Source organism: Zosterops lateralis, assembly GCF_965231275.1.
Source record: "Zosterops lateralis genome assembly, chromosome: 3".
NCBI classification, from domain to species: Eukaryota; Metazoa; Chordata; class Aves; order Passeriformes; family Zosteropidae; genus Zosterops; species Zosterops lateralis.
This window is the reverse complement of record NC_139764.1, coordinates 9,045,976-9,062,675: the sequence shown is the minus strand read 5'-3', so window position 1 is coordinate 9,062,675 and position 16,700 is coordinate 9,045,976. Positions and strand designations below refer to the sequence as shown.

General features: G+C 42.1%; 1 protein-coding gene across 4 annotated transcripts in view; it reads left to right on the top strand.

The window, feature by feature from the left end:
- The window catches only part of MEIS1 (Meis homeobox 1), a 108,821-nt gene that overhangs the window by 57,240 nt on the left and 34,881 nt on the right, over nt 1–16,700 (top strand). The gene's annotated exons all lie outside the window — the stretch shown is intronic.

The window sequence follows — 16,700 nt, the reverse complement described above, 5'->3', positions numbered from 1 at the left end:
AGGACATCACTGACAAATGTGATTTTTACTTTAAAGCTTGTATGAATATAACCTTGCAGACCTGTCCTGCTTTGCAGTGGGAATCGCTGCTTTGGAGCATAGAGCAGCATTTGGTTCTGTGCTCCAGAGAACTGCAGAAAACAATTGGGGAGATTAAAAAAAACAAAGCCAAAAGCAAACAAAGACCTCATTCAGATGTTTGTCAGAGATCATCAGAAGCTTCATGATGAAAGGTCTGAATGTATCTGGTTTAATAGCAAAGTATAATTTTTTTCTTTGAGACGTTCTCATTCCCAGAGTGTAAGTTACCCCTGTATTTAATGTTAGGAAGTGGTGGGGGTATGTGTAGTTATTTCTGTTACCACAGCTACCTGTATGGGTTTTTTTTTTTTAATTCCTGGGATTAGAAATCAAAGCTGTGGACAGGTGTGTGGGGTTAAGCTGGAGGCTGGAGCTGCTTTCAAGGCTTTGCAATATGTACCACAGCTTCCAACATTAGCATTTAGAGAAGTGTTTCTAATGCCATTCTCCTTCTTCATCAAATTGTGGTGACCTGTCACTGTGTTTTTATCCACTGTTGGGATCTGGAGCTTTAAGCCCCAGGATTTTGCCTCAGGGATTGTGCCAGGAGGATAAGGGTCAGGCAAGGGTGTCTGCAAGTGGTAGTGAGGACAGGCTCCTCTAACCCCAGTAGCTGACTCTTTCCCCTGCCTGTAGCTAGGGTCAGGATGAAAGTAGAAGCTGGCCAGCTTGCCCAGCCCTGCTGGGAGCTCTGCCAAGGGTGCCCTCGTAAAGGGGAGGAAGCACTCATGCACATCACCCCTGCATCCCCTGCTGAGCCAAGAAACCAGATACCTGCCATGGCTCTTGTCAGCACGGGGATCAGGCAGGGAATCTTGTCCTGTGAGGTCCTGGGCTGCTATGAATGAACCTTCATGTTGGAGGCCAGAGAGGGCCTCAGATATCTCCAGGTTAATCTCTCTCTCTGGCAGACTGTGCCCCAGCTTTGCTAGGTCCTTATTCCTGTCTGGTGTGTTCAGTGCCACCACTTCCAAAGGCTGAGGCCCCTTTGGTGCTGATGGCTCCCTCTTTGTAGGTCCTCTCAGCCAAGATGAATTTACACCTGGCATCTCCCTGCAGGTAGATGTGAGGTTAAGGACATCCACCCCCAGAACAGCCCATGGGTGCTCACACCAGCCTGATGTATCTGGTTTAAGTTCAAAGAATCAGGAGATGGCCCTGGAAGCTCTGCAGTCAGGACAAGGCACACCAGGGGACGTTGAACAACTGCTTGTTGTTCCTGTAGTTCCTGTAGTTTCCAGTGAGGAATTGCAGATTAAGTAGTGTAAATATTTTTTCCCTGGAAGTGGCCCGTTGCTGTGTTTGTGCTAGTAAATAAAGCATTGCCCATATCTGAGCACAGGAACACAAAAGGTCAATCCTGGCAAACTCCTAGCCTGGACTGGGTACATCCCCTCCAAATGCCTTCCTGGGAATATGGCAGAAGGCTACAGGGTGTCTCTAAAAATCTTTGTGGTGGGAGCCCCCCTGTGTCAAGCATTTGACTGCATGAGCTTGACCTGACCCTGTAGCTAATGCCCTGCTTAGTGTCAGGACCAGAGAACAGACTGAACAGACCCTTTCACTGTCTCACCTGGGGTAGGTGCAAGGTTTTAGTGGCTTTTTTAACTCTTCTCCTGTGTGGTAATAGTGTTCAAAAGAGGAGAGTGCCTGCTGAGCTTGCTGCAGGGCTCCCAGCAGTCCCTGAGAGACAACATCTGGACATTTGCTTGTAAGGTGGTCTCTGCTTCTGGAAGACTCAGATACAGAAAGAAACATTCCCCCCAGTGCAATGCTGCATTTTCTACCGAGTAACACTGAGCTAAAGCCTGCTTTGAAAACCCACCATCCCCTGTGCAGAGCCAGCCCAGCCATGGCTGAAACCATGAAGGTTTGAAAACCTGAAGCATGCAGGTTTTTTGCAGGACAGCTTTCTCCTCTCCTGGCAGCAGGGTAGATCCAGACTTACCTGATCAATTCAGTAAAATGGAATTGGTTTATCCAATCCAGCCTTTTCCAGGCAGGACCTTGAAACAGACTCTAGGTAGGATCTTGGACAGTTTCCTCAGATTAAAACATGTCTGGAGAACATTGTAGGCTCTTCAAGTGCTAGAGCAACAGAGCATGTTTACAGGCAGCTTGGGGTGCTGCCCTGGCTGCAAAATAAACCCAAACAAACCCAAATAATGGCTACAATCAGAGCTGAGGAGTAAGGGGGGGAGAGATGGAAGGAATTAAAACTCCTGTTCATTTTTGAGGGCATCTGGGTTTCATGGCTGCTCTTAGAACACTCCACAGTGGTATTAGTGGTGTCCCCACCTGATGTCCTTGCTGCAGGAGGAAGATCATCCTGAGGAGATCCTACACAGTTTGTTTGTTTATTTACCCATTTATTTATCAGTGGATTTGATCTTTTGTGGGGTGAGCACAAGGGGGAGGTGAGGAAAGACAGAGAGAGGTGGTTCTGTTCTGGTACCTCCCTTTTGCCCCCAGCACTTTGCCTGCCTTCACTTTGCCATCTGAAAAATGGCAGAGAAGAAACGAGCAGCAGTCAAGTGCAAAATCCAGCATCTCCTTGGCCACTGATGCTTCCTAATTGGGGTGATAGTTGGGAGTCCTCCTTTTCAAAAGGAATTTTTTTTTTCACAATCATAATATTAATACACATCAGTGGTATGGAGCTACATAAAATAGACAGTAATTGATGTGTCTGTCGTACTAATGATTATCAGCTGGGAAGACCTAAAATAAATATTAGACAAATACAGTTTTTCAAAAGTGGATAGGTTGGGTTAATTCCTTCTCTGCAGTTATTCCATCTCCAAGAGCTTTAAGTCTTCCTCTGTGGGCTGACTTCATTTCCGAAGGTTTGTCCCCTAGTTCTTGTTTCAGGCTTAGGAGGAAATTCTTTTTCTTTTTTTTTTTTTCTCCGGATGCTGAAGTGTTTGGGCAGGAGTTCCCACTCTGTGCCAGGCTCCAGCCCCACACAGTATTTTGACTGATGTGCAGAACTGAGTTGACGTATGCCCAAAGGCTAGGCAAGCTTTGTCCTCTGCAGATGCAGGCAGGGGAAAAATTATCCAAATTTATCAAGGGATAAATTCTTCTAAATTGCTTTTTTTTTTTTTTTTTTTTTCACCCCTCTTGGAATAATAACAACAAAAACAATCAGCTAAAACAATTGCAAAAGTGCTGACCAAACTCACACTTAGGACTTTTGCAGGATATTTTTTTTAACTGTTTGCTGTTCTGATTTAATTTTGATTAAACATCTGGGTTGGAAGATCTGCTCAGGTGGGGCTGTCAGTTGGGTAAAATGTAGTTGTGGAGCTTGTAGAATTTTTTTTTGGTAGCTTATGACACCATCTGGCAGATTTGGAGGTTTATGAAATCTGTTTTTAGGATTTTGCTGTAAATTTAAGATGGAAGCTTGTTACTATCTGTAATAATAATAAAAAAAGAATAATAATTTGGTGAAGAACTGTTAAAGTTGAGTCAAAATTGTGGAGTGGCATCAGATGATCATCAAATGCCATGGCAGGGGCTGGAGGAGGGACTGAGGCAAACCAGTTCTGCTTCAGAAAGTCACCCCAAGGACAATTTCAGGGTGTTGCAGCCCAGCAATGTTTTGCAGACTTTTTAGACTCCAAAAATATATTTTTTTGTTCTTTTTTGATGACTTAACATTCAGGGTTCATGTCTCCCCCCAGATTTTTCAAGCCTGTCTCCTCGCTGTAGTGTACATCCCTTGGCAGGGATTGTGAAATAAGGGAAAAGCTTGGGGGAAGGGAATTAAATAATAATCTTGCTTACAGTTAAATCTGTGTAAATTTAATTGTGGCAACAGGGTTAGTTTCTGCTTCAGCCCATCCTATGCTTTTTTCCCAGCAATGGTATTATTGGTTAAAATTGGTATTTGGAATTGGTATATATTTCTTTTTGTTCAAAACTAGGAGAAGGGAGTTTGTGGGGTGTCATTTCAAGTGTTTTTTTCACTCACTGTGAATATTCTGCATCCTTTAAATCCAGCTTAATTTAAAATGTTGGGATTCAAACCTCATTTTGGGGATTATACAATGTAATTGGTTTGTTATATGATGAGTATTTGATGATCTTCATGTTCATCATCTAATCAGGCAAAAAAAAGCCATAAAATTATAATCCCAAAAGATGTTTAATAACAATTTAAACTATTGAAGGCTTTATTTAAGCACATTAGGGGATTATAAACTACTCTCTTTTAATGGTGCCAAGAGGTAGATTCAAGGACTTCAAACACCTTTTAAAAAACAAATTGCCATGATTTAAAAAAAAAATGAATGGGCTGAGGATTTCCTTCATGTAAATCCCATAATTTAATCATTATTTTTAACTGCTTTTAAAACAATTTCCTTAAGAGGTTAAATCTTACTGAAAGGGCAGACTGAGCAGAAAGTAAAAGACATGGCTGAAAGATGTTGACTTTAAAGTGAAAGGGTTTTTTTTCTATTATGTATCTGGATTTTTAACCTCTATTGATTACTTGATGCCATGATATGAAACAGGAAAATTTAAAATAAGCGATATGCAATCTCTTTAGTAAAGATTTTATTTGTAAAAGAATTTATTGGAAGCAGATATTTTGAATCTAGCTGAGAAAAACAGTACCCATCACTTCAAGGATGCTATTGTGATAGAAAAATGATACCATTTAATTCTGTAAGTTTTTATATTAATATTTTACTGGCTAACAACTCGTTAAAGTTAAAACAAGTGGATTTCGTGTCTTTTCTCATCCCTCCATAGTTATAGATTTTGCTTTGGGAGAAGCATGGGGTTAATTTGGCTGCTTGCCCTACTCCCATGTGGGATGCTTGCCTGGCTTTGGAAAAGAACACAGTGAAAGGGTAGATGGCTACAAAACTAAGGTACTGAAAACATGGAAAGGGGAAAATACTTGGCTAAACCAAGTTTGCTTTGTTCTCCTCTTGAGAGATTTGGAAGCGTTAAAACAAAATGCAACCCCTTCCCCTCTGCCTCCCCCCACACTTTCAAAAAAAAAAAAAAAAAAAAAAAAAAAAAGCAACTTAGAGTGAGTCTCCATCCTGCACCAACTGGTACTTGCTCTGAAAAATGCCAGAGGGCTCCTGGAGCTCATCTGCATAACAGGGCTCAGATTTCCAAATATTGGACTGGGAATGGCTGGGGGTGTCCTCCCACTTCATCCCAAATACGCAAGTCTCCCCTTTCACTTGATTTTATTGTGGACAAAGCTGTAAAATGCTTTCTTCCACATCTGCAAGACCTCTCAGTGCCAGCTGTCCCAAATTCCTGGGAAAAGCCAGGCTTTTTAGCTTGCCTTGAGTCACTCGTGCACTGCCTCATCCCCTTGACTGGGAAGGTGGGAGCCAGGGCTTTCCCTACTCCTGGCAGCAGGAAAACCTGTCAGAGCATCCCACAAAAGCATCTAACGCAGTTTGGTGCAAGGAACCCACAAGGAGGGTCCTCAGCTCCCTTCTGCTGGAGGAGGTGCTGTGACAATCATCTCCAATGGCAGAAAATGGGAAATGTTCTTGTGGGAGAAGATAATTATTCTGGGGCTCTGTCCCAATTGGGTTGAGAGCTCCAGAAAGGAGGACAAAGAGGATTTAGGTAGTTGTGTTTGAAGTAGCTTCTTAACCCTTCAGGGTTTATGGGGACAGTGGCTGTTAAAACCCCCAGCATTTTCTTTAATTGTCCTCTAATTTGTGGCTTTGACCTGCTGTCCAACTTCCAAGAATTGATCCATTTTCTAGCATGAGGGAAATGTTGCCATTTTAAAAGAAAACTGTTGGGGTTTGGGTGATACCCTTGGCAATGCTGCTGTTGTTCTAGTTTCATGATTTCTTGGAAAGAGCATGTCTCATGCACTGCCTTGTAGATTATTTAAGTTGTCAGCACTGAGCTGTCCTACAAACCTTTGGGTTTAGAACAGAAAGGAAAAACAGAGGATGCTTTAGTCAGTTAGTTCAAGGAAAACAGATTATTTACTTAGGCTCTTCTCACATTCAGAAGTGTGGTGTAGTTACAGCATCTGTTTTTTTTAACACCTGTGATTTAGCTCCATTTCTACTGAAGACACCCATCATGTCCTAAACTACAGGGTATGTGACATCTCATCACAGGTCTTGGGAATGGCGGTCATCCAGGAAAGTATTTTGGTTGAAATCAGAAGGTAGCCAATAACCTGAGACAACAAGATTTAGAGAGAGAGAGTGAGTGAGTGTGTGTGTGTGTGTGTGTGTGTGTCTATTCCCAAAGGACTATCTTGCCTTTTTCCCCAATTTCCCACAGTTTCTAGCTTGGAGGCACTATTGCGCCAATGTGAAAGCCACTAGCACATTAAAGAATTTGAATTATTTTGAAGCTGCTGAAACACATTAGTATTTAGACACTAGCAGAATTTCACATCTGAGCAGAAGCAAGGGAATACTGAAAAGTTGAAACATGATAAACATTAATTCAGATGCTAAATTACACTTGCTCTGGTTGTACTAGAACTCCTTTTGTTTGCATAAATATTCTCGGAAATGAGTTTACCAGCAAGAAATGTTTGCAGTAATAAGAATTTTTAAGTCAGCAGTAGATGCTTTGCTTTCTTCTCCACCCTCTCCTTTCTTTTTATATTTGCAGCTGTGATATTTTGTGTGTGCAGCCTTCATTTTTGAAATTAGCCTCCTTCAGTCAAGCACTGTCTTTCTGCAGTCAAAGCAGAAGTACAAAATTCAAATATCACCTTTGGGAGGGGGGCGGAGTTTGGGGGAAAAAGTTAGGTTACCAAATTTTAAATCTGGAAGTATCTGTGGAAATATTTTGGCGAATAGTTTGCAATGTGAAGTGCATTAAAGGCAGCAGCAGTATCTTGGCAAGCAGTGGGTGAGCAGGAAATGAGGATACATTAATGGGCTTGGTTGTTCATTATTAGTTGTTTATTTAGCTTGTCCTCTAACACAGTTGCTACAAAAGAGCCTATGTTGATTCTCAGATATGCTTATGTGTGTAAGTGCCAGTGTTAATTTTTTGTTGGAAATCTAACTCTTGAAGCAGTTTCACAGCATGCCAGTGTGCTAGCAAATGACTTAATCAGATCAGGTAAAGTGCCAAAATATGAGGCACCAAACCAGTTGGGCGCATATCTGATGAGATGTGTTAATCTGTGGTGTAAGATAAGCTGCCTTTCAAATAGGGTCACATTTGGAAGTGGTACATCAAGTTGTGTAAGATGCATTCCCTTGCTTTGGCATACACTATCCTACATCTGTTTGCATGAACTTAACTCTTGTCTGGATAAACCAAAGCAGTGATATTGTGGTGACTATAGCCTGTTTGTTGCTCCAGGACTGGCATGAGAAGTGACTTGGCTTTTTTACTTGTTTTTAAAAGGTTTTGTTTCCCTTTTCTTACATTTACCTTCAGCTACACAGAATCTGCACCATTACAGCTTACATGCTTTTTCTTGTTGCACATATTCAAGAGCCTCTAATGCCTAATATTAAGTACTTATGTTTATTGTCTTCCTATCAAAATTACCCAGAAAAAAAATTTCTTTAGAAGGGAAGCTTTGTCTTTTGGTGGTGTAAGTTAAAATTTTCCATGGGTAACCACAAAATTCTCCTCTGAAAATCCAATTTTCAATATCCATAGAGTCGTTATTCATGGAACAGATGTAGTCACGGAATTGTAAAGGTTGGAAAAGACCTTTAAGATCACCAGGTCCAACCAATCTTATCTTATTGATGAGTCATCATTGTACTTCCAGCTCCTCACCCTCTAAGCCACAGCGCTGCTAAATATATGTGTAGAGAGAAGGTAAGTAGGCAGAAAAGAGTTTAAGTTAATATGTAGTTATCTAATTTACCTCGCCTTTTGCATCATTGCCTGATTTAGACCCGGAGTATTTAGTGGAGTGCTCGTTTCACTTCAGTGGTGGGCCATCATTTTAATGAGGCAAGGTCTAGGAGCCTTACCACTTCATCTTTTGCTTTATGAAGCAGAAACTTTTGCCCAGAAAATACTTCTTGGATTCTAGATACAGCATGAATATTCTTTTCTTGGCCACTGGTTGGCCCTTAATAATCCAACCTGTGCAGCATTAAACATTTGGAAGTACTTTTAAAACAAACCTAACCACAAAAAAAAACTTACCCTCACAATGGGTCCTCTGTCCCAGTGATCCAAAAAGCAAGGTAGTCATGTTAGTGACACTAAAGAGGTCACTTGAGTCACATTAGTAAAACCAAGGGGCTGCTCAAGATAGAAAGATGTTTTCCAAGAACTGTTTTGGAGCTCAGAAACAAAACGGTGGGACTTTGCCTTGGGCACCTTGCTCTGTTGATTGCTCTAAAGTCAGCTTTGAAAGAAGACTCTTCTTCCTAGACTGCCCTTATTTGTGTCAGACAGAGCTTTTGGTGTTCCTAATGATATTTTTGGAAAGGCAAATGCCATATTAGACAATCTGGCTAGCTAATAGATCTGCTGGCAGAACTCTGCTTATTTGCTGTGGATTTTGTGCTGATCCAGGAACTGCACTGTGCTTGTGTGGGAATGGCAAAGAGGATAAACCCTTGATTTCATTCCTGAAACCTGAGCATGGGTCTGTCAGTGCAGCAGGTTGTAAACCCCGGAGAGCCATAAGCTGCAGTTGGGGTTGGGATAATTTTGAAACTGGTAATAACCCAAAGCTTAGGATTCTTATGAATAAAATGCAATTTTAGTAATGTTTTCATAAACAGCAGTAATGGTGGCATTTTAGTAAACAGTGGCATTACTTGCATCAAAATTGCACCACATTGGCTTTTAAATTACTCCACCTGTCTGTATGAATAGGATTTTCAATGTCGAGGCACACAGACAGCTGCTGCTAATGTTTTTTTTTTCTCCTTGTGTAGATAGTGTTGGCAAATCTGCAGCCATCAAGGCTGGTTTCTGATGTAAAATGGTACCTGACCTACTGTCTTTGGTGCTACAAGAGGAGCAGCTTTAATTACTAATGGTTGTGTTTTAGTTTTGTACTTGTTGATGTACAAAATGTCATTTTAGCGCAGTGTAACCCCTGGTTCACTTCCACCAGTGATGGTACACTGGTTGCAATTATTTTCAAAATAATTTGTGTGTTCCTTGGTGGCAGCTTGCAATCCTGCCTTGTTAACACTCAGATAATTAGCAGGGGTCTGGTCCTCCAGGTCCCTGTTGCCCCCAAGTCTTACTGGTACCCCACACCTTGGAGGGCTGTCCTGGATGAAAGAAGAATCATGCTTACAAATCCCACTCGATTTATTTCTAGGACTGTTCCCTCCCTTGCATTAGGTGGGTGGAATACCCAGAAATTCGTGGAATCTATTTTGTCCTCTAACCCCTGGTAAGCTGGAGGGTTTATGTGGAGGCAGAGTCAGAGCATGCTGACTCTCTTGCCAGTCAGGAACAAAAGGATAAGGCTGATCTGCTGTCTTTTTGCTGGGTTGAGTTTGGTCAGAATGGTCCAGTTCCCAGCCTCATGCCAGACCTTGAAAAGGGTTAAAGATGCTAATGGTGCCGTTAAAAATCCAGCTTGCCAATGAGCTATTTTGTGCAAATGGTATAAATATAAGATACACTTGTCTGGCTCATTTGCAAGCATTCTTTTTGACTTCTTTCACACAACTGGTGTTTTTGTGTTTAATTTAACAAGAAATGAGTAGTAAATGAAAGCTGCTGCCTGAAATCCCACTGTGAGCGTGTTTTGCACTTGGCTCCCCAGTGAAAAGGCAATTTGTGAAATTATGTGATAGAGTAATTAGATGAAGCCGGGGCTTCTGATTGTTGCCATGCTTATGTGGTAAAGGTTTGCTGGGGAAAAAAAAATAAAAAACACGGATTATTACCCTGGCAAGTTGGCTCAAAGCTTCTTCATTTATTTGTAAACAGAATATTTAGTGACCGCATAGGAAGTAGCTGTAATCACCAGCTCATAAAGAAACCACAGCAGAGCTTTTGGATTTTTACAGAGTGCTCATGTAAAATTTAAGCTGGGAGGCAGAATCCCTGTTAATGTAATTAGGATCTAATTTACCACCCTTTGCACACAGATGTAATAATGTCTAGATATTTATTCTATCTTTAAGCACATTACATATACCTCAGTGCAGCAGTTACTGAACAGAAACAGGTGTGAGCACTTTCTGGATTCGTTTTTACATTGTAAACACACAGGGATTTAAAGGGAAATATTTACCAAAAAAAAAAAAAAAAAAGAAAAGAAAAAAAAGAGAGGGGAAAGAATGTCTGCAAATGAGGCAGTAATGGACAGTTGCCCTTTATGTACTGATGGATTTCTCAATGGTTAAGTAAATTAAAGCAAATGCTAGAAAAATCAATAGGCTTGCAGAGTCTTGGTTGTGCCTCATAGACTTCAGGACAGAATGACAGATGTGGTGCATATGACCCATTTAAGTATTAATGCTTGGGAAATTGCCTCTGCGTGCAAGGTTATAGGCCTAGAAATATTGTTATATTAAATTACAGACAATGATATTTTTAAGTATATATGGAATTTATACGTTTCAGTTTAGTTGCTCTTCGGCATTACATTTTGTCCTGGAAGATTAGTTGCGGAGTTGTTTCTCTGGAACGGTAGATCAGGTTTAAAAAAATGTTTGAACAGTGAATTGTCTTTCCAGGGCTGCTGCAGACTGGTGAGCGTGTTGCACACTATGGGGGGGACAGTGATGGTGTTAAATAAGAGCCACATAGCCAATGTGTTCACTAGCAAATGTAGCATGTAAGCGAGCCTAAATTAAATATCATTAAAAGGCAGCTTTTGAAATGGTGAGAGGGCTGGCGTGGTAAATAGGGTCGCTGTGAAATTGGGGTATTCTGTATGACTAAACACAAACTAAAATCCAAAGTGTGTGGTCAAGATGAGCTAAGTAAGGTAACCACCAAGACAGGTCTTTCGAGTTTGCGTGGGCAGGATGAGTAAAAACTGACCCCACACAGAAATCCTCCTGAAATAGAGATGTTATGATTAATCCAAGCAGGCAGAGACGAGCTCTAGATGAGATAGTGTTTGCCATCTCCGATTTCTGTCATTTCTTGCTGTACTTCCACGCAGGCAGCAGGGAAGTAGACCAAGTTAATTGTCTCTTTGTGGCATCTCTGGCAGGAAGAGCGTGAAAATAGCTGGGACCCTGATTTTGGTGTTGGCGTGAAGGCAGAGCAGTGTGTTGGCCGTGCTTGCTGTCAGTGACAGCCCGGCAATACCTTGCCAGTTATCCTGACTTCACCCCAAACACCTGTTTCTGTGAAGGGAGCAGCGGATGCATTTTATATACAACTGCCATATTTAATATTAGAAAAGAGCTTTAGACTTTGTCAGTACCACTGCTATTCCTTGCTGAAGCCATTACATAGGAAGTGTTGTTGTTTTCCTCTCAGACATTCATTTTCATGTTTTACTTCCATTTGTTCTATAGATTTTTTTTTTCTCTTTTTTTTGTTTGTTTTGTTCCTTGATTATCTCTGATATTTGATGTTTGCGTACCACTGTCTCCCTTCTGGCTCTCTCTTTTCTGACTTTTCCTTTTCCCTAAAGCACTCTGGAATAAAGCAGAACCATCTCCAGGGGCTGTAAGGGCTGCACACTGCTACTGGGTGTGCCAGTGGAAATGATGACATTGTGGAGGGGCAGATTATTACTTTTGGGCCTGCTGAGGACCTATTTGTATACTGAGGCTGGATGAGAGCCACTGGTGCTGAGGGTTGTCAGGCCAGGGCTGAGTGATGACAGACCCCTTGTCATTTGCCCGCGTTCAGCTTCATTGCTATGGTGACAATACGCGGCGATGAAAGTGGCCGCTGAGGGTTGGACAGCATCCTGCATGGTTGCTGTAGCCCACAGCATCTTTGCCACAGCATGTTTGAGCTGCTGCTGATGGCCCTCGGTGCCAGAGCAGCATCAAATCTCTCATGACAGAAACTCTCCACAGGTTTTTGGGTCTGCGGGGATAGAGCTTGCGGCGCTGTCGCCGGTCTCAGCAACTTCTCGCGTCAGCGACAAAAATTGTCTTTACCTGTTTTAGTCATTTTCGTGTGCCTCGTGGTGGGTTTCCCTGATTTATTTTGTGTGACATACAGGCTGGGTAGGCTGGCCCTTACCTGCACAACAGCACGGGGTGGCCGTGGTCCTCCTCCTGCTGCATGCAAGGCAAACACATTAATCAGCATATAGGTAATGGCTGCTTTCGTTAAATATACCGTGTGAGGGGCCCTGGTGAACGGGCTCTTTTGTTCCCGACCAAACCAGAAGGGATCAAAGGTCAGCAGGAACCCAGAAGTCATCAGTCAAGGCAGGTTTTGCTGGATCCCGGGCTTGTCATCTCCATAGTCACGCCTGGCAACTTGGGCTGCTGCCCTGCTTGCCTTCCCTACTGCCTGGCTCAGAAGTGCAGCATCCGGTCTCTCAGTTGCTGTAAAAAGATGCTGACATAAAGTCGGTGTTTGAAATACAGTGTAAGCATGGCCGTGCTCCTTTTTGTTATCCAAGTCGTTTCAGAGTGAGATTGCAAAAATGATAAGTTGGCTTTGTAGAGGTCTTTTTGCTGCGTTCGTCTTTAGGATGCATTTTAAGGCTGCAAATTCGTTTTTGGGTTTAGTGGCAAATGGCAACCCGGAAAGAAGCAGCAGCATACTGCCAAAATGTGCTTCTATGCTTCTGTATATAAAAGTTCACTTCTAAAAAAACTTCTGGAATGGCATTTATTTCCTTTGAGCAGATCGATTTATTTTCCCTCCCCTCCCTGTGATGTTAAAGTACATTTGGCAGTAATCAGTTTATCCTTATTAGAAGCTGTGGTAAAAGGCAGAGTTGCTGAGTCAATTCACTCCATTTACTTCCCCTATTGAGCCTTAATGTGTCCCAGTCCCCACCCCTTACAGTGAAAACATCATCAATTATAGGGCTGACAGGAGCCTGGGACTCAGTGTAAGTTGCTCCTTGGGGTTATTCATCTTGCACCGAAAAAACTGGCACTCAGCAATATTCATCACTTCCCCCACCTAAAATGATTGAGTAAACAGTGAGGTGAATTATCAGAGGGGTAAAAAGGAGGAAAACTGAGTCTGAATGTCTTGGAGGCAACTTTGGGCTCATATGGCAGGAGAAATGGAGCCATCAGCCAACATGCAAGCTCCCCACCACTGTTTAATATTGCTGCTGAAGCTGGAGGGAGGCTCAGTTATCCTTCAGCCAGACACCTTACTGCTTCTCATCATAGCCTGACCTGCAAGAGCTTTTCTATTTTGGCACCTGGGCTGGAAAAGCAACTTCAGCCCTGGAAAAGCAGCTTCAGCACTGATGCAGCGGAGGTGTGCTGGGTGCCCAACTCTCTTGTCTGCTCCTATGGGGAAATACATTTAAACCACTGCTCAGTTAACTCCAGTTCGATCCCATGATATTTGTATTTATTCCAAACATCCTGAATCCCCTCTGGTGCAAAATAATCCAAAGTGGGAATCTAATTTTTAAAGGGCTTTTTTGTAAATGTGATATGGTAAATCTTTGTCTCCAAAACCTCAAGCAATAAAAAAGCATGGAATAGAATGTGCTTTGTTACCATTACCTCCCCTTCCTACAAAACAAAGCAAAAAAAAAAAAAAAGCCCATCCAGCCAAGCGAATCCAAACATGCAAAACCTCAAACTTTGGGCTTATTTAAATTTTCAAAGTAATCTTAAAAAAAAAAAAAAAAAAAAGAAAGAGGCTCTTCTTTCCTTTACCCAAAAAATATAATGCAATCATGGTAAGGGAGGAGAAATTCCCTTAGCCATACACCTGGTTTGTTTTTACACCCGGTGCTGCGGTTAGATGGTTGTCTAAATAAACAGAGATTAGGTGGAGGGCTTTATCTCAAAGCTGGCACTGGTTATCACACTGCTTCCTCCCACTCCCTCCCTCTGATTGTGAGTTGTATAAGAAGACTTAGCAAGCATAACTTAGAGCCGATAACCTTTGAATGTTAGTTCAAGGAAGCTGTGCCATAGTAACAACAACAAAAAGAGAAGTTATGCAAACTCTGTCACAGACTGTTCAAACAACTGGCAATTTGACCCTAATTCTGATTTGAAAGAAAAAGTATTTGGTAAGTTTTTTTCACTCCTAGAGTTCTATTTGAATTTGGTGTGATCAATAATATTAATATTTGAGCAGTAGTAAAAAAAAATAAATCCAGGAATAAACGTCAGTTTATTCTTCAAATTCTTTTTCCTTTGGCAGTCTTCAAAACTGCTTAAACAAAAGAAACCTGTAATGTTTCATTTGGCCAAATTGCTCCAGCCTTGCTGTTGGGAGTTGAATTGATCTTGATGCTGTCCTGGAAAAAGGCACTGTTGACATTTGCGTTTTTGCATTTGATAATGGTAAATTTTATATATATATATATTCACAAGCAGGGGACATAAAGAGAGGCTGTCTCTCTTTATGTGTGGCTGTCCTCTGACATAAAGATGGACAGCTTCTGGCTCTCCATGAAAGTGAACGAGAAGAGTCCTCGCGGTTCCGCATAGGTATGAAGTCAAAGCATGCCTTTTCTAAGTGTACCTTGGCGGTGCTGATGGGCAGCACAGAACCTGCAAAGAATAGGAGAAGGGTCTTTGGGGTCTTTGCAACGTGCCTTCCATACAAAAAAAATTTAAAAAGAACAAGCCACAACCAGGGGGAGGAAGGAGGGGGAAGGCTACCGCAAGGCAATGTCACCGCGATGTTGGGAAGCCAACTCACAGTGAGCGGGTGAGTGCGGGCATCTCTGCCCTTGTCGTTCGGATTACCGCCGTGCCATGCGCCCAGTTACACAATGCACGGAGGCGAGGGTTATTTCTAGGACAGATAATTGAACATTAATACTCGTTGACGTTGTCGTAGGGATGATATGTCAAGCTGACAGGGCCTATGTGCTCGCATCTGCTGATCGGCCGCGGACGAAGGGGATGTTTGGCAGATTAGACCCGGGGCCTCGCCGCCACCGAGCCAGGGATGATACAGCCATTAATCATGAGCTGCCATCTTGGGCTGCCTTCCCCAAAAAAACCAGTGGATCCCTGCTTTTGGGGGTTCACAAAACCACATCGACCCCCGTACGTGTTTGCACACCTCTGCTTGCATAAAGATTTATGGACATGTATAAAACTTATTAAGGAAGAGCATCCTTGGTGCTGCACACGCATGAGCGCCGCTGTCGTCTGAAGCAACTGTTTTCAATCTACCAACGTGAGGATAAAAGGAAGCGGAATAGATGAGGAGTTCTTGAGATCATGATCAAGTTTGATGAGGTGTTTCTGATTATCTCTGTCTTAGGAAGTAAATGACATAAAAATGGTAGCAGAGTTAGGGTTTTTTTTCCCTGGCATGATTTTTGCGTCTCTCTTTTCTTCTGGATGTCAACAGACCCTTCAAGGCAAGGGTGCTGTAGGTAAAGTAGTTACGTTGCACTCCTGTCCCCTTCCAGCCAAAATCTGACAAATGGTGCTTTTCAATATAATTTCATTAAAAAAATCTTCAGAGAGCTAATGCCTTGTCACAGCATTTCTACAGCCAGACTTTGCTGCACAAGTTCAGAGGCATGAGAAGCAGATGGAAAACAATTACAGGGGCCTCTGACACTGGAGTCAGTTCTACTTTCTTAAAATAAGGCTAAACATCATGTTTGTAATGTCTTGCATACAGTTTGGCTCTGCATAAAATGCTACAAAATAGGACCCTTGAGAACATCCATTATCACATTTTGGTTAACATCACAGATTTTAAAAATCCCAGTTGTACTGAAGCCATGAAATAAAGCTTTCATCTGTAAAGATCTAGTTTCTCTTTGTTATTAAAATAAACTAAGCCATTAAACAAAATATATGCATATAATAGTAAAGTTCATAATCTCCTATCATCAAAATGATAAATTCAACTTTATTTTTTTTAATTGGAGCAGTCATCTTAGAAAGGTTCCTGTATAGAACAAGATCAAATGTGCCTGGTTGCTCTTTCTTACTTTGTAACTTGTTAGTTGTGACATTTTTTTGGTCTCTAACTACTTTCATTTAGGTCTTTCTAAAGTAAATGAGTTTTGTTCAGAAAGGAGGAGAAAGCAGAGGGGGATTTTTGAGCTTGAATTGAAAAAGATTAATTGATTATATCTTGTTACTGTTCTTGTGAATTGTTAATGGCCATGACATCATGAATGTGCTGAAAGCAGCACACCCTCTCAAGGCTTTTGCTTCCAAATATATGGATTGTCTCTCTTATGGTAGTTTCTGTGAAGGCATCTGCATGTGTGTGGTGCTTGATGTGCACAGACCTTGAAAGAGACCAGGCAAGAAAGGGATGCTCAGGCTGGGGATGGGGTGGGCACTGGCTTCTTGCCACTGCCTCTGTTTGGGTTTTTGGAAAACCCTTTCCAAAAACCCCCGTCCTGGCCTCATCCCTTCATCACTCCATTGCAGGATCTCACCTGACAAAGCTGAGGACATGTCATTTAGGCAGCCAAGGCTTTGGCCATGTTCACTAAGTCCAGATCTAAAGTTATGCAGGTGAAGAGAAGTTTGCCATTTCAGGGCTCATCCCCAAGTGTTGGCCAATACCAGCCCCTGGGAAATGCCTCACAC